This window comes from Moschus berezovskii, chromosome 1 (assembly GCF_049115385.1).
Source record: "Moschus berezovskii isolate FMDL1 chromosome 1, NW_MosBer_1.0, whole genome shotgun sequence".
Lineage (NCBI taxonomy): Eukaryota > Metazoa > Chordata > Mammalia > Artiodactyla > Moschidae > Moschus > Moschus berezovskii.
In genome coordinates this window covers 128915015-128938443 of record NC_142460.1, presented here as the reverse complement: position 1 = coordinate 128938443, position 23429 = coordinate 128915015, and the positions used below count along the sequence as shown (strand labels likewise).

The following is a 23429-nucleotide window of genomic DNA, read 5'->3' as shown; positions in this document are numbered from 1 at the left end:
AAGTGGTAAAAAGTTAGGCAACCACAATAAAAGATGAGTACTTGATGATTTGTCAGGGTGGTGTTTACCTTGGGAATACTGCAAAAGACTTGATCCTGCAGCCCTCCTCTGCCTAAAGAAAGTACTCCAAATGATTGGATTTTCTAAGAAAGGGATTTTCCTTTCTAAACACTGGCTAAAAATGAATCTTCCCTCCTTAGGTGGGTGTGGGGCCTAACACATTTTGGTTTAAATCTCCTTCTAAAATGTCAGAATCTGGGACTAAAGAGAAAAGTCAGAAGGATCTACAATTGATCGTGGGCTAACTCCTTCACAACTTATTTTGGAATTCTACATCAATCACTCAGCTTTTTCTCTGCTTCATATTTGGAACCTGAAAACCTGAGAAGTGGGAAAAGTATCCTGCCTGCTGCCGCAGAGGGAGATGCTGTATCTAAAAAGAGATTGTGTCTGTACTTGGAAGTAGCTTTCTTTAGAAAGAGCTCAATATGACTGACTCAAGTCAAAGCCTTCCTTTAATTAACTAATTCATTTAGAGAAGGAGCAGAGTGATTTCCTTCCAAAGACTACAGTGTGAAAAGTGGTGATAAAAGTGAGTAAATTTACAGAGGAGGAGACTGATAAGCTCAGTCAGCTGATCAAGGCCACTCTCAACAGTGATCTCAGGCTGACAGTATGTATCCATGATATCATGGCATGAAAATGGCACTTTTCTCCTGTCTTCCTCTCCCAACTCACAGCCTGTCTAATCATGAGAAAAAAAAACACCAGACAAATTTTCAACAGAAGAGCCTCTTACAAAATGCCTGCCCTTAAAATTCTTAGTACTTAAAACTCTCAAGTTCATCAGAAATAGGCAAAAACAGAAAAATTGTCACAGCCCAAAGCAACCTAAGGAAACATGACAACTAAATGTAGTATTTTAGCCTAGATGGAATCCTGAAAAACGAAAAAGGATTTTAGCTAAAAGCAAAGTAAATTTGAGTAATATATTGGCTTTAATAATAGCCCATCAACACTGGCTCATTAATTGTAACACATGTCATACTAATGTAAGATGTTGATAGCAGAAACTGAGCGCAGGGCATATGGTAATTCACTGTGTTATTGTCTCAATTTTTCTGTAGGTGTAAAAGTGTTCTAAATATTCTAATGTTCTAACAAAAGCAAAAAAAAAATTAGGAAAGTCCTAAAACAGCCAGTTATCCTTACTCCGAACTCCAGTGAATTTTGCTTATGCTGTCTTTCCCTTCTGGAAATCTCTTCCTCATAACTCTGAATGTAGCTAAATAATAGCCTTCCACAAAAGACTGACTTTCAAACATTTTCAAACACAATATAGAAGAAAAGTACACTTTACACTGTGATCCGTGGTACACACATATACACATACCTTTAACTGAAATAAGCATCTCTCAAAATAATACTCTTCAGTGCATGCTGACATTTTATTTCCTATTCTGTTCTACTCCATTCATTTCTGTTCTGCTGTCTTCTGTGTTATTGTCTTCATTCATTACAAAATACCAATTGTGAACTGCCACATCAATTTTTGGGGGGCTGTGCTGCACAGCTTTTAGGATCCCAGTTAACCGACCAGGGATCCAACCTGGGACGTGGCAGTGAAAGCCCAGAATCCTAACCACTGGGTCACCGGAGAACTCCCTACCACATCAATTTCTTAACCCACCAATTGCAACCTGCAGTTGGAAAAACTCTCCTTTAAGGTTTAACTCAAGGTGTCTCTGCATTGTCCAGTTTGGCAAACGCTAGCCACATGTGCCAATTAAAAATTTTAATGCTCAGTAGCTGCATGTGGCTCATGGCTACCATATTGGACAGCACAGATACAGAATATTTCCATCACTGCAAAAAATTTTCTTGGGCAGTGCTATGGACTCTCTCCATCTCTTGTTTGGACTAATGTAATAGCCCATCTACCACTTGTCTCCTTTCACCTTACACTCTTCCATGCTGTTGCTGGAATTAACTTTCTAAAATAACAGATTTATTTTTCTGCTTGAAACCCTTCAATAGCTCTCCATTTCCTATGAAATGAAACATTCATCTAAGACCTCCACCTCTCTGAACTTTCCTGCTAAATGCCATTCACTCTTAAGCTTCTATGTTCACCTGCTTTTCTTTTCTAGAAATATTTTTTCTTTTAGAGAAAATCATATTTGTTTTCAAGATGTAGCTCCTATATTCTCTCTTCTACGAAACATTCTCAGGAGACTACCTTTCCCAAGGAATGAATATTGGTTTCTTCTAAGGGTTACCATTGTAGCAATTATACTGTATTATAATTAGCCACATATTCAATACGATGTTTCCCCATTAGACTATGAGGTCTTTGAATACTGAGGATATGCCACAGTCATCTTTCTATCCCCAGTATCTGGAATGTGGGATATGTATACACAGGCTCCTGAGCTGATTGGCTGATTGACCGACTTACTGAATTGTAAGGTTGTGGAGCACAGGGACCACACTTGTACTTATTTAATATTTCCTTAGCACAATGTGGGGCACATAAAAGGAACTTATGATTTTTCATTGTCTGCTTTCAGGCAATGAGTTTTAGACATTGTTTTCTAAGTACTGTCAAATTCAGTGCAATCTCTTTTTTATAAGATGGAAGGGAGTTGGTACTAATTTTTTTTATTATGACAATTGCTTTTTAATTTTCCAGTACTGTTCAAAGTTCATGGGCTCTGTGGGGGAAATAAAAAACACTTCTAAAGTTGTCTTAAATCCCATTAAAATGACTTTTTACAAGGGAGTATTCTAGGTGAGTAACAATTTAAGATTGGTAGGTAGAAAAGTAGTTCTAATGGGAATAATTCCAGGATGAAAACATCTGAAGACCTGAAGTGTATTACAGCTTTTTTTTCTATTCATCTCTTTCTCTCTTTATTTCTCTTAATTCATTCATTACTTTGTGTCTTTGAGAAAGTTCCAGCATCTTTCTTCACAGCCTCTCTATGTGAAATGGAGATAATTGGTAATTTTCTCTGTCTCAGTGATGTAGTAAGGAATGTAGGCATAGTTTGTGGGTTCTTTAGGAATATTTGTAAGAGTCATTGTAATAGATGTTTGTTGTTGTTCCTTGTGGATTGGTACAACTTTAAACTATTTGCAAGATTTTATTAAATTATAATTTAGAGTCAAAGATTCTTCATAGAATAGTCTATAATGGTCACCTCAACAATGGAGTGCTTTGGGAAAAAAACCTCATTCTTATTTATGTTTGCTAGATGAATTGCCTAGTACGTTAAGAAATTGTAATAAAACAACACACGTATATAGTCATTGCCACAAACCATTACTTGAAAGGTGTTATAATCTTCACACAACATTTTAAATGTGTTTTGGGCAGGGCCACCACATACCATTGTGTGGACTGTGTGTTGCATAAGTTTGTGTCATTGTTCATATCTTGGGGACCTAACCACAAACTGCTTCTTTATGTGAACACAATTTGATTGACAGAGGTACAAACTTGTATTATTAAAGGAAAAAGCTCCCATTGTGTCTGTATAAGAATCAGACATAACAATAGTTTATTGACTTCCTCTAAGTTTGGCTCTAAGTTTTCTGTGGGTGACTCCAGTTTTTTCTGTATCCCACAGAAGGTTCTATTTTTGCTTAACATTTTCTGGAGAATTTCCTTTTCATTTTAAAATACTCTCCAGTCACCCTTTGGCAAGTCAGATACCAAGGTGAATATTGGATATCAGATCAGAAGTGATGGATTTGAAGTCCAGGTCTTCAGAGGGAGCTTTAAAAAAAAAAACGAAAAACTTAAAAGTTTGTGAGAAGCAAATCAAACAACTATAGGGCAATTAAGGAACTTTCTTTATACTTTCATGAATTAGATGGACAATTTATAGACTCCTCGAAGAGGGAGAAATAAACAATTGTAAGTTGAAGCATGTTTCTGCTTTTAGGCAGCTAAGTTACTCAGTTTTATAGTCTTATACCTAGAAGTGAGTTTCTGAAATAGTATACTAAGAGGAAGAAGTCTCGACAACAATTTAGTCCAGTTGTTGTTGTATGGTGTTAGTTTGAGTAATACACAAGAGTAGAGTATTTTTGTGGAACCAAACTTTTGGCTTCCAATTTCCATTACGACCAACAAAAGCAAAACAATAGAAAACACATATTTCTAGTCCAACTATCAACTGAGGCCATTGGGCAACACAGTGTGTGTTGAAATACTAATTTCAAAGCAGTCCTTGATGTTTGGCATTTTATCACAGACTCTAGAAGAATTTATGAATGAAGGACTTCTCTCTGGGAAAGGAAATTTGTAATTTCACTTTAAGAGAAAATTTCATAATTATTTAGGAAATACAAAATTCAGATTAGATCAATTTCAATGTCGTGTGGCTATTAAAAAGATGATGCACATAATAAAACCAAGAAAAAAGAAGCAGTACATATATTAATGCTGAATAGATGTTATGAATAGGAAGAGAAACTTGTAATAGGGGATGATATAGTTATTCCTGGGATCCTGTCATCGACTCATATAGAAACAGGGCAAGGGGTATTCCCTGATGGTCCAGTGGTTAGGATGCTGTGATTTCACCATGTCTAGATTCAGTCCCTGGTCAGGAAACTAAGATTCTGCAAGCCATTTGAGGACCAAAAAAAAAAAAAAGCCTCTTTAAAAAAAAAACAGCAAAAAAAGAAACAGGGCAAGTATCCTTTATTTCTGCTAACTTGGGAATGGAGAGTAGGACTTCTGGACCAACTTTTTAACTCTAATGTCACTTCTTAGGATGAACCTTTTTATTGTTTTATTTAAAAAAAGAAAAAAAAAACCCTTGTTATCCTAAGGAAAGAAGAAAGAGTACAGCTTCTGGGTTGTTTTTTCCTTCTGCAGATATTGTTCCCAAAGGTTACCAATTTGTTTTTTGTTTTTAGAAGTAAAGTGTGAATACAGCTACAACACTAACAGTTGACTTAAAGACATGAACAGTCATTTTAAAATGTCATTAAATGTACATACATGTTAAAGCACATTATTCACAATAGCCAAAAAGCAGTCCAAATGTCTATTGGCAGATGAACGGATAAACAAAATGTATTAATAGCATATACCTACAATGAAATATTATTTATCTTTAGAAAGTAAAGAAATTCTGACACATCCACAAGGATAACCCTTGAGGATATTATGCCAAGTGAAATAAACTAGTCATAAAAAGACAAATGCTGTATGATTTCACTTATCTGAGATATCTGGAGTGGTCAAACTCAAGCAAACAAAGTAGGATAGTGATTACCAGGGACTGGAGAAAGGGAGAAATTGGGACTTGTTCATTGGGTATGAAATTTCAGTTTTGCAAGATACATTAAAAATACTCAGAACAATATCTTTTAAAAGTCATTGAGAGTCTCAATTTGTAGTGGGGCACTACTAGTCTAGCAAAACTGCTTGGATGGACCATCTGTAGTTGAATAAATGAATAACCTTAAAGTGTCTTCAAATAATCATTTTAAGGTCCCAATTGGGGTTTCTCTCCTTGGCTTTCAGGGTATAAGAGGAAAACTGGAAACTGCTGAAATGCAAAGAATCTTCTGAAAGGAGGGTTGATCTATTTAGGTTGATTCTTGGTATCTGTGAAATTTTCATAGTTTAATTTCCTATAGTATTGTAGGAATTATAAATTCTGTGATATGCTTACCTGTTTTTGACAAGACTGAAATAAGGGGCTCATAAGACCCCCAAACCCAGAATATTTAAAAGTAAGCGGAAAAGTGGCTAAATCATTTGACTGAAACTATTACTTTTACAGATGGTCATGTATGGATGTGAGAGTTGGACTATGAAGAAAGCTGATCACCGAAGAATTGATGCTTTTGAACTGTGGTGTTGGAGAAGACTCTTGAGAGTCCCTTGGACTGCAAGGAGATCCAACCAGTCCATTCTAAAGGAGATCAATCCTGGGTGTTCATTGGAAGGACAGATGCTAAAGCTGAAACTGCAATCGTTTGGCCACCTCATGCGACGAGTTGACTCACTGGAAAAGACTCTGATGCTGGGAAAGGTTGGGGGCGGGAGGAGAAGGGGACGACCGAGAATGAGATGGCTGGATGGCATCACCAACTCTGTGGACATGAGTTTGAGTGAACTCCGGGAGTTGGTGATGGACAGGGAGGCCTGGCGTGCTGTGATTCATGGGGTCGCGGAGAGTCGGACACGACTGAGCGAATGAACTATCTATTACTTTTCTACTGTCATTATTATAGACCCCTTTCCTGGCAACTATGTGCCATGCACATCATAACAATTCTGACTTTCTCTTTTCATCCCCAGGTCTTCACCATCAAACCTATACTTTGGTAAAGGAAAAACCTGCTTACTGTTTGTTTCTAAGGACTCAGTTTCCTTAGGAGCTAGAAGCCTAGAGCACAAAAATCAAGCCTTTGTCTCATCCTTGCCTATTGCAATTATATTTGATGTGTCTTCAGAAATAGAAGACTTTTTCCCCAAGGAAGATCTGAAGGCAAGAAAGGTGAGATATTACAAAACTGATTTGTCAAAAGCATACCTGCTAAGCATTTGTTCCCAGTGTTCTGCCAAAGGAAATCTGGTTGCATAAGCAGTTGGTCAACCAAGACTCTTCTAATAGTATTTTCTAATACTAATTTTCTGTTTTTTTTTTTTTTTTTTGTCCTTTGGGGGCAATATTTTGGATGACGTTGAAAAGATTTACTCATAAAACTTTCAGTTGCTTTTATTTTTCTGTTCTTCCTCCTCTTTCTTTTCCTCATTCTTCTGGCTTATTCTTTACATCTTATTGCATTGTCTGGAAAGCTTTTGGTGATGAGTTCAATTTTTTGGTAACTAGTAACATAGTTGACTCATTGGAAAAGAGTCTGATGCTAGGAGTGATTGGGGGTGGGAGGAGACGGGGACGACAGAGAATGAGATGGCTGGATGGCATCACCAACTCGATGGACATGAGTTTGAGTGAACTCCGGGAGTTGGTGATGGACAGGAAGGCCTGGCGTGCTGTGATTCATGGGGTTGCAAAGAGTTGGACACGACTGAGTGACTGAACTGAACTGAACTGAACATTGAACTTGCATAGGTGTGATTTTTTTGTGAGAATAGTAAGATGTTGGGTTTTTTTTTTTTCAGTACCTTTTTACTGCCTTCACCTGACTAGATTTTGTATCTCAGTTATCACTGCTTTTAAGAAAATGAATGGAGAGCTAGGCTGACTCCAAGGCTCATGGAGATAGATACAGCACTGTTGAGGTGTTCTCTCTGCTAACCATCCAGCTCAGGGGAGATTTCCCTACTGGGTTGGTTAGCAGTGTAGGTCAGTTTCTAGGGTAGAACAGGGGGAGTTGAAAATGGACGGGCAGGAGTAATAGAGTTACCTCAAGACATCATTGCTTTTAGGCAATTAAATTAATTAGATTTTTTAATCTGATACTTATAAGTGAGTTACTTATGTGAGATACTGAAAGAAAAAAGCATCGGTGACAATTTAGCCTGGTGGATTCCTCATTCTTCTGGGCAGAATGGTATAGACACATATTATGCTGGCTTCATTCTCCTTTACCTGCTCCCAGGTGCATGGGTACCTGCATGCTTCTAGTGAAAAGCAGAAAAGGGTTGAGCTCCAAGATTATTCTTCTAAATAAGTAACAATTGTTTGTTTCTTAAGAACATTGTTGATTCTCAAGGAGAAGGCTAATGGCAACTGGGCATATAAAGAAAAATATTTCAACCAATAGATTGGTAACCAATTTAACTATAGGCTCAAACTGGATGAGATGAAACATTCTTTGCCCTCTTTGAAAAAATATGGCCTTGTTTGTCAAGAATACCAGAGGAAATCTGCCAAGACAGAAAAATATTTGAGTTAAGATATTGTAGTAGGTTGAATGGTGACCCTCCAAAAGATACATCCACATCCAGAAACCTGTGAATATAACTTTATTTGGGAAAAGTGTCTTTGTGGAAGTAATTAAGTTACAGTTCTCTGCAAAAGCTCATCTTAGATTACCCAGGTCAGTCTTAAATCCAGTGACAAGTGTCCTCAGAAGACAGGCATGGAAGCAAGGGCTAGCGAAGACAGGCAGAGATTGGAATTATGTAGCCATAAGCCAATAAGCCATCAGAAGCTGAAAGAAGAAAAGTAGAATGTCCCCTAGAGTCTTTAGAGGGATTGCAGCCCTGCTGATATATTGATTTCAGACTTCTAGCCTCCAGAACTATCAGAGGATAATTTTCTTGCTTTCAGTCACCGACATTGTGGTTCAGTGTTACAGCAGCACTAGGAAATGAATTCAGATCTCTTCCTTAAAAGTACTAGGATCGTATCATGTGGAATTCTCTTTAGGGAACAGAAACAGCATTTATTAAGTAGCACTGTGGCAGGCACTGGTTAGATGTTTAACTTAAATGATTCCTATTTTATGATGAAGAAACTGAGGCCCAAAGTCTCACAGTGACCACATGAGGAGCTGGGTGAGAATCCAGGTGAGAATCCTGCCGAGAGGCAGGTGGCGAGGGTTTATGAGCCCTGTCTCTGGATCCTGTCTGGGTTTGGCCCTGGCTAAGTTGCTCAATCCTTCAGACTCAATTTCCTCTACTAGAAAAAAAGGACTGATAATAGCACTTCATTCATACAATTTCTGGGAATATTAAAAAGTGTAAAGTATTTAGAATAAAACATAGAAAGAAGGACTAAGTGACTATTAACTGTTACAATTATTATATGCTACACTAATATATTATTGCTGAGGCTATGAATACCAGGCAAAGAATAAATGAGAATGAGATCATTTCAAGGCAAAATGTGTGAACTTTGGAGAAGGAAATGCAACCTATTTCAGTATTCTTGCCTGGGAAATCCCATGGACAGAGGAGTATGGGGTCACAAGAGTCAAACACGACTTAGAAACTAAACCACTACAACACAGATTTAATAAAAGTGGGTATGTGGCCAGTGGTAGTCAAGGTTTTTTCCACTCCATTTCCTTTTCTTTCTTTCTTAAAAATAAAATAAGTTGAAAGAAAATGAGTGTCCCATATGAACATTGACAGTCTTACTTTCATTAATATTTTTTATGAAAATGTTTTTATTTTATCAAATTTCTCTCTTAATTTGGTTAACTGAGAACTTATTGAAACATTTTCTCCTTTCTTGTATCAGAAGTCTTCCAGGATAAGACATTGCTCCATTTAAATAAAAAATGAAGGATGCAGAAACAGAGCAGCTTTAACCAGCAGACCCATAAATAAGATAGTAGTTGGTGCTATGTAATCCTTACCTTGGCACTTGTACTAGAATTGGCCAGAGGTTCCTAACCAGGAGGCCAATAACTTGCTGTGTGTGTGAGGGGGGAGGATGTGGAATCTATGAACCCCTTGAAATGTTTTCAAGTTTTGCATAAACATTTTTTGATATCCATTTCAAAGTGCTAGTCTCTCAGTCATGTCTGAGTCTTTGAGACCCCATGGACAGTAGCCCACCAGGCTCCTCAGTCCATGGAATTCTCCAGGCAAGAATGCTGGAGTTGGTAGCCATTCTGTTCTCTAGGGTATCTTCCTGACCTAGGGAATCATACCTGTGTCTCCTGCATTGTAGGCAGATTCTTTACCATCTGAGACATCAGAGAAGCCCACTTCAAAGGAGCCTGTAATGTCTGTAAGTTAAGAACCACTGTTTCAAAGCCTCATTATTAAAGCTAATTACACATTTCAGTCCTATATATCATCTTAAGTGCCTTTGTAAAATCAAATATGTCGTAAATGTTTCATGGTTGCTTAAGTGAGAACCAGAAACTTCATCTCGTTAAAGATGTCATCTTGTAAGGAAAAGGGGCAGATTTCTAAAAACAATACTCCACGATAAAACCAGAAGAATCTACCTACCTAGGAGAGTCCAGGTCTGGGTTCTTGTCCTTGCTTCCCCTGGGGAATGATTCTGTGTGTATTACTTCTCCTCTCTGGGTTACAATTTCTTCATCTGTGAAATTAAGATTTGAATTAAATAAACTCAAAGATGACTTCAAACTTTAAAATAATTCTGCTGCTGCTGCCAAGTCACCTCAGTCGTGTCCGACTCTGTGTGACCCCATAGACGGAAGCCCATCAGGCTCCCCCGTCCCTGGGATTCTCCAGGCAAGAACACTGGAGTGGGTTGCCATTTCCTTCTCCAATGTGTGAAAGTGAAAAGGGAAAGTGAAGTCGCTCAGTCATGTCCGACTCATAGCGACCGCATGGACTGCAGCCTACCAGGCTCCTTCATCCATGGGATTTTCCAGGCAAGAGTACTGGAGTGGCTTGCCATTGCCTTCTATTCTATATAAAAAGTCTTTAAACCTTAGAGAGATGATCTCCCACAGAATTCTAGAATGTATTATATTAATAAAAACAAGGTATCAGAAACCAGCCTTACTTTAAAATTTATTTTTAGAGAAGGTTACAGTTTGAGGACATGCCATTGATTAGTGACTTCTCAATGTACTCATTACTATCTATGGCGGAGTTGAAGGGAGGCCCCAGGTGAGACAGAGAGACTCTAAGAGCCCCCATCTCACTTATATCGGAGTAGACTGCTTTTAATCTGCTTTAAATACTAGGTTTCTGGGTTTTCTATATTTTCTATAAACAAAAACACTAGATTTTGTTTATAGAAAATAAAAATATTTCATGATTTTAATTAGTCTCTGTTCAGATCTATATGAGGGGAAAAGGAAAAAGATTAGGTTAATCATTGTATTTAAACATTCATCTTTGAAAAAGCACTGGAAACAGAGACAGAAGCTCTAAGGCTTGTTTCCTATTTTGTCATTTATTAGCTATATCACATCAGGCAAGTCAGATAGTCTTTCTGAAGCTCTGTCCTCGTATATAGAATGGTGGTGCTAGTGGTAAAGAATCTGCCTGCCAATGTAGGAGACAGAACAGACACGAGTTCAATCCCTGGACTGGGAAATCCACTGGAGGAGGACCTGGCAACACACTCCAGTATTCTTGGCTGGAAAATTCCATGGACAGAGGAGCCTGGTGGGCTACAGTCCACGGGGCTACAGAGAGTCGGACATGACTGAGCACAAGCACAATAGAATGATGATAATATTTTTTTCACAGGTTAATTATAAGAATTAAATGAAATGATATTTGTGAAATTGTTTTGTAATTGTTGAAGCATTATAAAGATGGTGAGTAGGACTTTAGCTCTAGGGCTCTGCATCTTGTCCTGACCATTATAGTATTTTTGTCCATCTGAATTATGTCAGAGAATGTATCACTTCAGTTCTATCGCTCAGTTGTGTCTGACTCTTTGAGACCCCATGGACTACAGCATGCCAGTCCTCCCTGTCCATCACAACTCCCTGAGTTTACTCAAACTCATGTCCATTGAGTCGGTGATACCATCCAACCACCTCACCCTCTGTTGTCCCCTTCTCCTCCTGCCCTCAATCTTTCCCAGCATCAGGGTCTTTTCAAATGAGTCAGTTCTTCACATCAGGTGGTCAAAGTATTGGAGTTTCAGCTTCAACATCAGTCCTGCCAATGAATATTCAGGACTGATTTCCTTTAGGATGGACTGGTTGGATCTCCTTGCAGTCCAAGGGACTCTCAAGAGTCTTCTCCAACACCACAGTTCAAAAGCATCAATTCTTCAGTGCTCAGCTTTCTTTATAGTCCAACTCGTACCTCCATACATGACTACTGGAAAAACCATAGCCTTGACTAGATAGACCTTTGCTGGCAAAGTAACGTCTCTGCTTTTTAATATGCTGTCTAGGTTGGTCACAGCTTTTCTTCCAAAGAGTAAGCGTCTTTTAATTTCATGGCTGCAGTCACCATCTGCAGTGATTTTGGAGCCCCCCAGAATAAAGTCTGTCACTGTTTCCATTGTTTCCCCATCTATTTCCCATGAAGTGATGGGACCGGATGCCATGATCCTAGTTTTCTGAATGTTGAGTCTTAAGTCAACTTTTTCACTCTCCTCTTTCACTTTCATCAAGAGGCTCTTTAGTTCTTGGCTTTCTGCCATAAGGGAGGTGTCATCTGCATATCTGACGTTATTGATATTTCTCCAGGTAATCTTGATTCCAGCTTGTGCTTCATCCAGCCCAGAGAAAGTATAGGTGGTCAAATTTGCAGATGAACCAGAGTTATGGGATGAAGTTATAAAAGACTTAGTTGATTACAGAGTCCCAAGAATGACCAAGGGTAAAACCTTGAGAAAAATACAAAGTCTTGTTCTTCAGTTAAAAAAGTTAATTGTCCAAGGATAAGATAGGAGAAAATGTGGCCCACAATCAATTCAAATAAAAAGACTAAGGAATTTTATTTGACTTCAAGTTCATTATGAACCAATAGTGTCACGAAATGGTTTACAAAGAAATGATCCAATTGTCTTTGTTTGGTTTATTATAACAAAATACCATAGACTAGGTGACATAAATAATAGAAATTCATTTCTCATGGTTCTGGAGACTAGGAAGTCTGAAATCAAGGCACCAGTGTGGTTGTGTTCTGTCCAAGTCCTCTTTCTGTTCCTAGTTGCTACCTTCTGGCTGGTTGAAGGGACAAGGGATCACTCCAGAGCCTGAAGAACACTAATGTCATCATGAAGATCCCATTCTCACAACCAAAGCACCTCCCAAAGGACCCATCTCCTAATACCATTTCCTATGGGGGTCAGGGTTTGACATATGAATTTTGACGGGGAAACATTTAGACCATAGCACCAATATTCTTTATATTTATAGAAGTGTTGTGCCACAGATAAGAAAAGGGGGCCACAGCTTTGGTTAGCATCCTTCTTCCATCTGATGAAAACAGTCACTCCAGGAAGCTGACCATGTCCTCAGGAAGCCAGATGGAGAAAATCTGTAAGGTTCCCAGCAGGAAAGGTTGCAAGATTTGGGGGGAAGGAATGTATCATGGAAGTCTTAAAAGATATAAGAGATTTTAAACGGTGTTATAAGCTATGATGGAGGGAAAGGTTTGGAATTGTTTTATTGTTTTCAGAGGTTAATCTCAGGAAAAACTGGGGAATTCCTGGTGATTCAATGGTTAGGACTCAGCCTTTTCACTGCAGTGGCCTGGGTTCAATCCCTGGTCGGGGGACTAAGATACCATAAGCTGTGTGACATGGCCAAAGACAAAAACAAAAAACTTAAGAAAAACTTTAAACAGTAAGAGTAATCTAAAGGGGAAAGGTTTAGCTGATTGAAGTAGTGAGAATTCCATTAGGGAACTGTTCAAACAGAATCTGGATAATACCTTCTGGGGGTTGCTAACAATCAGGAGGAAGGGTTGAAGAAGAGATTACTAAGCTTTCATCAAATCTAAGGTGCTATTTCCATAATAGAATTCAGTATCCCATTGGAGAATGATTCGCTATTATTTTTTTTTCCATAATAAGAGAATATGGATTTTGAAATTGGCAAACTGGAGTTTGCTGTCATGTGATATTCAGGACATTGATTAACCTCTATAAACATCAGTTAAGTGTTGGTAACGCAGAGATGATTAGCTATTTCTGTGTTGCTGTGAAGATTACACAACATTGGTAAAGGATACTTAATGGAACCTGGTTTTAATAATGGCTCAAAGATGGTAGCTTTTATCAGAATATTATTTGTTCCTCTTATTTTCTACATGCATTTTATTGTTTCTCCTAAGAGAGTTCTCTTAGGTGACTCTATTGAACTCATAAAGCACAAATGATGTAACTGGGTAAAATGGTGACTCTCATGAGTCTGGGAGAAAGAATTCACCCTGTAGGTCATGGGGAGGGGTACCATATCATCTATTTTACATTTGCATCAGGGTTTCCTAAATGGAGGAAACCTGTAGAATCACTTTTTTTGTCCTGAATTATAACATGATTTTCCTGCCCATCAAGATCAGAACTAGGCCAACCTGATTGATTTTTCCTTTGTTTAAAGTTTTAGTCAATAAGATATCCTATTAAAAATTTAATGACCAAGCTCTCCCTTGTGGAGTAAAATATCTGCAGCCTCAAGGAATAAAAAGAGTTGGTAATTGAAGTATCAGGGTTTGTTACAAATTCTTACCCTAATTTTTTTCTATCCATAAAATGACTCTAAGCTAACTTTACTTAAAAATTACTCTTCAATGAATGAATTAATAAAGGAGAATCAGTTTGCTCTTAGGAGAAGATAAAAAAAAAAAAGAGAGAGAGATTCCCTTATGACTGGGGAAGAGGCCAAGAGAATTCTCTTTAATAGCAGTAGAGGGAAACATTAAAATTACTAGGTTTCCACAGACAGTTACAAGTTGGCATTTCACCTGATTTAGAAGGTAATAAACACAGTATTTGAAGAAGTACTAGGATAATCCTGACTACAGATCTCACACAAAAAGGATTATTAAACTTTCAAAAGAAACACAAAAGATTATATAACACTCTTAGGTTTAGATAAGGCTTGACTTCAAATAAAATTTTTTCCCACTTTTCTTTCTTCTTCTGCATCAGTAAACACTTACTGATGTTTACTGGGCATGACGTCCTATGAGGCACAAGTGTGTTCTAGAACAGAGATGAACCGGCATGTTGGCTGGTGGTTGTGAGAGAAGCAGAGGTATTATTGCCCCAGAAAAATTGCTTTGGACATGCCATCTTGAGCACTTTTCCTTTTTTAATTTTCTTGTTCAATTTCTACTTATATTAATTTCCAAATTCTCCTTTTAATCTTCTCAGAGATCTTGAACCCAAAGTGATAGCTTTAGCCCTAATGGATATCCTTTGATCTTATAATGGAGCCAAAAGGGCAGGTATGTGATATTTGGATAGCAAATGGTCACCCAGGAAAACACCATTCTGTACTGGTAATAACAGTGGATATTTACTGAGCAACTTATGTCTCAGAATTTTATATGTATTACCTTAGTTCACTTAACACTATACCAGAGGCACTATTTCTATATCCATTTTACAAATGAGGAAACTGAGGCATTGAGAAACTTATGACCCAAAGTCTCACAGTTAATGTTGAGAACACACTCTTAACTATTATTCTTCCAGACTGCCTCTCTTGGCAGAGACCTCTTTACAACCTGGCAAATCATCCGTCCATCTAGTCAAATATTTAGTAAGCATGTACTAGGGATATATAAACTGTGAATAACACTGACATACTCTCTTCAGACCACTTTTTAGAGAGGAGGAGAGACAGTTACACAGGCATCCCACGCACTGTGATAAATGCTATGACAGGGAAGTGGAGGGTACTCTGGGGCATGCAAAGAGGCTCTAATCTAAACTAGAAGAGTGTCAGGACAGGCAGGTCAAAAAGTTCTTGTCCTCATCATTGTGTGCTCTGACTACTTTGTAACAAAGGGCATATAAGGTAAAGCCGAAAGAAAGGTCTCTGAAGCAAGGCCTATGTTGTTCCCCCAGTACTTGACATATGGTGGCTGCTCAATTAAAATATATTTACTAAATAAATGAGAATTCTAATGCTCCATAACGACTCCATTACAACAGGAGGTTTTTGATTTATTTCTAACTTGACTCTTAAATACTTCTCCTCCAAGCCTAAAATAAATGTTCCTTTTTGAGTTAAAAAAATAATCAAGTCCCTGATCCCTTTTAAGCCATTTTCTAAAAGTCCTATTTCAGGCGAGCTGCCACACCCATTATATTTTACTAGAACAGTGTGTTCTCAGGTATCTTTTAAGTATCAGATATCAGATATCTCAGGTATCTTTAATCCTGAGGAGAGACTGTGGGTTGGTCCGAGAAAGCAGGTTGCTTTTTCCCTTTTCTCCAGTTGATCAGTGAGGTTCCTATATTCTGTAGTTCTGAAAGACCTATTCTCCTTTCACCTTTCCAGAGAGGCCTGGAAATTTTTCCTCTCCTCTAACTCTCCCGTACTCTCTTCACTCTTTCAAAAGGTGTTAACTTTGGAAAAGTGGTTCTTAATCATTGACCACACAATCCTCTTACAGACTACAAGAATCCAGGGCACAGCAAGAGAGAAAGGCCAGAAGAAACTGAAAGACCAGGCTAATGCTTTTCCTTAACATGAATTTTTGTTGTCATAAGGCGGTGTTTTATTTGGGTTGTAGTTCTTAAAAAAGGCCAGAAGTTCTGTCTTCCTTGTGCTTGCTTGGAATGTTGGGGCTAATGTAATATTTTCTTTGGTGAAACAGCAGTAAATTCAAGGTAGTAAAACAATGCTGACGGGAAGGGGAAACGAAGCTCCCGGGGGAAAAAATTAACTTGGAGCAGGTAATCCTCATGGCCCATCCCATACATGATCTTTATATTATCTAATTACATAACTGTACTTCCTAGCATGATGCCACAATTTAAAATTGTAACTTGTTCCTTTCCCTGTTTAATTTTTCTCCAGAGCCCTTATCTCCTACTCATGCACTGTATAATTCACCTAAAAATTACATATTTATATGACAGCCCCTCTGGAATGTTAAGTTCCTTAAGGATAGGAATTTTGTCTGTTTTATTACTCACCCAGGGCCTAGAATTGTCCTGGTACACAGTAGATGCACCATAAATATGTTGAATAAAAGAATCATTAATTCTGATCAAAGCAATATTAATAAATAATAACTACAATCAGATTTTTCCTACATGGATTTAATTTATAGACGGTTGGACATTTAAAATTATTTTATAGAAATCTGACAAAACATGACAATACAATCTCTATAAAATCTTCAATGATCAAAATTGCATGGAACCCATTTTCATCAGCATGGTATGCTCTTCTAAACATATATATGGAAGGATAAGCTTGACCGGGTGAGAATGGAAAATCCTGTGATTTCCTGATACAGGTGGATTTGCTTGAATCCCTAAAGCTAAGGGTATGCTTTTGCTCAGTGTGCTCATACCTGTTCCTGGCAACAAGTTCAGGTGTTGCTGACTACCCCTCTGAAACTCAGACTCACTAATTTTATCTTCCCATTTTTGAACAAAACATTATCATCCAATTCCATGGTTTCTCGTACAGGATCAGGTGGTTTATAGAAAATCAAAATATAGAAAATGAGTAAAGGAGAATATTAATCATTTGAAATCTTCTGTATTTGAGATTGTTAAAACCACTAGAGATGCTTCCCAGCAGTGACATGTCAGTGTGCTCTGAGTTCTATTGTGGCTGCTCCAGCTCTTCCTTTCTCCTTAAGACTTCTACTTCTGAGCCATTCTAGTGTAAGTGAAACTGGGGTTGTCTAAGTGGCAGACAAGTTCACTTTTGGCTGAGATTCAGGTACCCTCCTTCCCTCTCTCACCTACTGTGGCTTGTCTCAACAACTGGCCTGAAGAACTGATAAAGGACTAGACTTCTCTAGAAACAGGAGGAACGACTGGCCTCACTGAACTGTGTTAATCTAATGAGTGCATGAGTTAAAAAAGTTAGCGTATTGCAAATCAATTCTCTATAGGACTGCATTAAAGACATTTGACATTTCAAAACAGAGAAAAGCTTGGGCAGGTGTGTAAACATATGCAAATCACATTTGTATCACTTGCATCACTCAATTATTTCATCTATTTCAATGTGGCCTTTAGAAAAGAGCTTCATGTAAACTATTGGTCTGGTGGTACATGAAGATTCATAAACTCCAAATTCTGAACCTATATGTTCTTTTAATACCTTGTATAATTTATTAAAAGCAGCTCAATAAACAGATATAATTCAAACACCATACAATTCACCCAAAGCACACAAGTCAGTGGTTTTTAGTATACTCACAGTTATGCAACCACTACTAATCAGTTTTAGACCATTTTTGTTAGCCCATAAAGACACCTTGTACCCTTTAGCAGTAACTCCCCATTCCTGCTCAACTCCACCCCCACCCCACTTTAGTCATACTTAACCACACACACACAAAATCTACTTTCTGTCTATAGGTTTGCCTGTTGTGGACAGATTATATAGGTGAAATTATACAATATATGGTCTTTCACTTAGTATAGTCTTAGATGTTCATCCATGTTGTGGCACATATCTTTTCCTTTTCACTGCTGAATAATATTCCATTATTCCTTCCATATCACATTTTATCTATCCATTCACCAGTCAATGGATACTTGAGTTACTGTCTCTTTTTTCGTATTATGAGTAATGCTGAAGTGAACATCAGTGCACAAGTTCTTACATGGACCTAGATTTTCAATTCTCTTGGATAATACTTAGGAGTGAAATTATGAGTTATATGGCTGGGCTATAATGGTAAATTTCAGTTTTTTGAGGAATTCACAACCTATCTTCCATAGCAACTCACTCATTTTACATTCCCACAAGCAATATATGCTGGTTCTAATTTCTCCATTCCCTCTCCAACAATTGTTATTATCTTTCTTTTTGATTAGAGTCTTTTTGGTTGGTATAAAGTGGTATCTTGTGTTTTTGATATTTATTTCCCTAATGGCTAATGATGGTAAGCACCTCTTCATGTGTTAATTGGCTGTTTACACACCTTTAGAGAAATGTCTGAAGTCCCTTGCCCATTGTAAAATGGGTTAGTTCTTTTTTAGTTGTTGAGTTTTTTCTCTTTTGCCTTAAGAATGGGGGATGGTTGGAAGAAGACAGCCTCAGACCTTTCACTTGCTCTTGACTAAAATAGAGTTTCTACAACCCTGGTGGTGGATGAGATGCTGGTGTCCTGTTTTCTCAGGACATAACATAACCCTCAACTGTGATTGAGGGTGAGAGTGAGCCCAGTGTTCTTGGCTGCACTCCCCCTCTAGAGCACCATCATGTCCAGGTGGAGTTGGTGAAGGAAGTGGGTTGTAGCTCAGAATCTAAACTCTTGCTGTTCTTACTGAAACTTAATAGATTGTCTTTAACAAAGTTTTCTTCATTTGTTGTATTTCCTCAGGACAATTTCTAGAGACCAAATAGTTGCTTATGTACAATTTTCAACAGTAATTTTAAAGTTATTGTTGTTTTGCTTAAGGGGGTAGGTTCACAGAGTTCCTCATACCACCGTACTGGAAGCTGAGTCCCATTTGGATAATTTTTAATGAAGATTTTCCATCTTGTATACTTGGTAGTAAAATAGTTTATGCTGATATAAAAGCCCAGTAGATACAGAATTACAAAGGACAGTTTTTACATAAGTGTTTTCAAATTTACAAACAGTGGATTAAGAAAGCTAATTGAGGTTGAGGATTGGTTGACTTTCAACTTCATATCCACTACATTTCTAGAATGCCCATGAATTTGGTTTGGCAAACCATTGTTAATTTGTTGTTATCAAATAGTTGTGTAGAAATCTTTGGGTAATGAGGTTGATAGTACATTTCACATGTTTGCTGTTGCTCTAGTAATCTATGCATAAAACCATCAACAGCCATTGAACAATCATCAAAATGATGCTTGTTTTATGGAGAAGGAAATGGCAACCCACTCCACTGTTCTTGCCTGGAGAATCCCAGGGACGGGGGAGCCTGGTGGGCTTCCGTCTGTGGGGTCGCACAGAGTCGAACACGACTGAAGCGACTTAGCAGCATGGACTTATGGATTCCAGGGGTGGAAGAAGGGGGTTGGATGAATTGAGAGATTGGGACTGACATATATACACTACTTCTTGCCTGGGAAATCCCATGGACAGAGGAGCCTGGTGGGTTACAGTGTATGGGATCGCAAAGAGTCAGACATGACTGAGCAACTAAGCAACAACTTATAAAATAGATAACACAGGTAGCACAGGGAACTCTACTCAGTGCTCTGTGGTGACCTGAATGGGAAGGAAATCCAAAAAAGAGGAGTTATAGCTGATTCACTTTGCTGTACAACAGAAACTAACACAACACTGTAAAGCAACTATCCTCCGATAAAAACCAATTAAAAAATAACAATAAAAAGGTGTCTTTTAAAAAGTATAGGAATAATTCAGAAGTTAAAATTAAGTTATTAAAACCTCATTAATTTTACACACTAATCTACAAAACTCAGAAGCAAAAATAATCATGCACTTCTTAACATTTATTTAATTCAAAAGAACTACCAGACCACAAAGTCATATAGGAAAACAATTGCCCCAACTTTCTTGGTGCATTTATTTGTAGTTTTAGGGCTAAAATTTAAAGTTAATAATTCTTCAAATTCTTTATTTGATCAAGGACTGGATTCATATGTTAATTACCAACCAGTTGGATGTTATTTTAGCTGATACAGATCTAGAATCTCTGATCATATCTAAACTCTTTTCTGTCCATTATGCCATATCCTCACCCCCTTATCAAAATTATCTATATGTACTTTTCTCCTTGGGTTTAGAAGTCTAGTTACTTATAAGTGGTCACTTAACCATCTTAAAGAAGATACATACTGCTTAATTGGAGACAGAAATGTCAACCTACTTCAGCATTCTTGCCTGGGAAATCCCATGGACAGAGGAGCCTGGTGGGCTACAGTCCAGGGGGTCCCAAAAGAGTCGGACAAGACTTATGGACTAAAACAAACAGCAGTACAGCTTAGTAATCATGATAAAATGTTAAAATGTATCCCTTGTTGGAAATTCTTTACTTTGGGGGCAATTGACTTGTGTGTATTATTGCCTCAAGTAGCTTATGGGCAAAAAGTATTGTATAAAAACATGAAACAAGATAAAGAAAATATTTAAGAATGAAATCAAGCAACTCCCAATGACATTTCTCTGAATAGTGTTACTGCATTATACAAAGATAAAAAACAAAAGTAATTAACAAAGTAATTTTCTCTTCTTTTGGCTGGGAAAGTTTCAGTAGTGAAGTTTGGCTTCTGTTGACTGAAACATCTTAGTTTCTAACATAGTTAAAGGCAAATGGAAAAACCCATTCAATTCTTAAAATTTTTAATGCAGTTAAATAATAAGCTGGTAATTGCTTTATGACTTGGTATTATTTTTTCCTTCTAAAGACAGGAATTCTATCCTTTAAAAGCTACCTTACCATTCAAGCATGTATTTGGAAGATGCTTACCTCCCGGTTGGGTTGTGTGTATCTCCTGCGGCTTAGGTGAGCACCAGTGCTTTGGCTCCTCCCCAACTGCTGCAAGCTTCCTACTGCGCTGGGCACCTCAAAGCTCCGGGAGTTAGGTGTTCGGCCCCGCCCTCTGCACTATTGCTAAAACTCCAATTCTGTCAGCCTGATTCCGGTGATTAATTATTGACGAAAGGAAAACACTCCCAGGCAAACTTGTGTCCAACCGGTCACTGTTCCCAACGACTCCTTTCAGAAGGGAATGCCGGCTGCACCACTCCCCTCCCCCCTTGCTCTATGGTCCCAACTTCCCACACGCTGCCACTCTCGGTCCTGGGCGATCAGGCTCGTCCTCGGCGGAATGCAGCCCAGCGACTTCTACATTTTTAAATTTGGTTTCCTGCAGCACGTTAGCACTTCTCCAGGGACCGGCCTCTCAGAAGGAGGCGCTTTCCGGAGGCTGGGGAAGCTGGGGCTCTGAGAGCAACGGAGGAGGCTCAGGCGTCGCTGTCACCTCCGGCTGCCGCAGTAAAACCCCGAGTCGCGGCGGGGATGGGGAGGAGGGGATGGGGAGGCGCCCTTTCCCTCGCTCGGGCGGCAGCGCCAACACTACCAGAGGGGCACGTACTTCAGTGGCAGTGATGGGAGGGGGCAAATAAATAGAAGGCGAAGGTGTGAGCTTTGGGGCTTTAGCCTAGGGAAAAGCATCTATCGATCTGCTGACTTCGGCAAGGGGGCAAAGCCGGGCGGATGCCGAGTACTGCCATCTGAAACTCAGCAGCAGGCTGCGAAGTGAACCCAGGGTTCCGGGCCGGGGCGGCAGTCGGCCCAGCAGGCATCCCACTGCATTCGTCTGTCAAAAACGGAAGAAAGCAAACCCGTTTAGCTTGGCAGTTAATTTTGGTGGCTCTGAACGTGCAAAATGCCTCCCACCCCTCACTCCCTCCATCCTGCACCTTCCCTCCTCCCCGTAGCTGGGAGGTTAATGGTTAAAAGGCTGGATCCCATCGGGGAAACGGAAGGATCGTGCCCAGGGAAGAGAATTAATTTGGGCCCGGACTGCGGCAGGAAAGCAATTTGGGGAGAGAGGGCTTGGAGGAGGCTCGGTGTCTACACACACCGCTCAGGCTGCCGCGGCTCCGGCACCACCGAACCCAGCGCTCGTGCTCTCGGCGCTCAGTTGTCTTCCCCAGGAGGCACGGGACCGTGAGGAGCATCTTCCCTGAAAACCCTCAGGCAGAACACCATCGATCCCTTTTCTACCGAGGACATAATGCTTAGACAGAATGCCGTGATTGCTGGATGAGATTCAGAGGCCCTTGAAGCTTCCAGCCCAAATATCTCCGTAGCTGAGACTATGCCCAAGACCTGGGGGCGTCCTGGGCGAAAGCGTCCTTTGATTGACGAGTCTTTGGGCAACAGCTGCCCGTCAACCCCCACTGCCTAAGGAAGACACCGTACTTGCTCGGCCTCATTGTGCTGAAGCGCGAATTTTAGCTGCGGGCAGGTTTCTGCTCCCTCCACAACACGCTTCCCGCAGGTTCCAAGCTGCCTGCCTTTGCAACGAAGAGAGAGGCTCACAGTTGGGCGGGGGTTTCGCCAAGCAGGAGGGAGGTGTCCTCAAAGGAACCTGAAGGTGTTGGGGCCAAGGAAGGGAACCAATAGAAAATGAGCACCTTGGAGTCTGTGTTGGCCGTTTTACATTTTGTTATCTTTTATCTTGTATCTAAATATTAGCAACCTCTGCTAATATTTTTTATTACTTTATGTTGACATTTCTTACCTCTTGGCTTCTCCTGACAAACCTCGTCAAGTTGGGAGCACAGGTATGACCATTTCCATTGAGAGATGAGGAAATAGAAACCTTGAGGAGTGACTTGTCCAAGGTCACCAAGCCATTTTGTGGTGGGATCAATACTATTTACACTAGTTTTTAGGTCTTATTATTTATTGTTTAGTTTTCTTATCAGATTTTGACAACCTCCCCGCATACTTTCTGTGACCCTACATTTGTGGAAATGTAGAAACAAGTCTCTCTTCTTCCTGTCAAAGATTTTTTAAATGGCAATGAGAGCTTGCAATTATTTGAACTGTAGGTGGGGAGAAACTGGTATCTCTTGCAGAAGCATCTATACCATTAAAAATCATTTTAAATGATATATGTAATATAGCCACACACATCTTTGCACCCCCTCAATGGAGAATAGGTGTTTTGTTTTTTTAAAATGCAAACAGAACATTCTCAAAACTTAACTAGATCACAAATAAAGATCCACCCTTTTCTTTTTTCTTTTATTTTTTTAAGCTTTTTATTTTGCATTGGAGTATAGCCAGTTAACAATGTTGTGATAGTTTCAGGGGAACAGCAAAGAGACATACATGTACATGTATCTGTTCTCCCCCAATCTCCTCTCCTTTTCAAGCTGCCATATAACAATGAGCAGTTTCATGTTCTATACAATAGGT

The 23429-nt window shown here is 39.1% G+C and overlaps 1 protein-coding gene across 1 annotated transcript in view; it reads right to left on the bottom strand.

Moving 5' to 3' along the window:
• SPTSSB (serine palmitoyltransferase small subunit B) overlaps positions 1-22655 on the bottom strand; it is a 32795-nt gene extending 10140 nt beyond the window's left edge. The window contains exons 1-3 of the mRNA XM_088839333.1: positions 22425-22655; positions 20964-21816; positions 9908-10001 (exon numbers count right to left, since the gene is read on the bottom strand). The gene's annotated coding sequence lies outside the window, so the exon portion shown is untranslated. The remainder of the gene's footprint in view (positions 1-9907; positions 10002-20963; positions 21817-22424) is intronic.
• Positions 22656-23429: the final 774 nt, after the last annotated feature.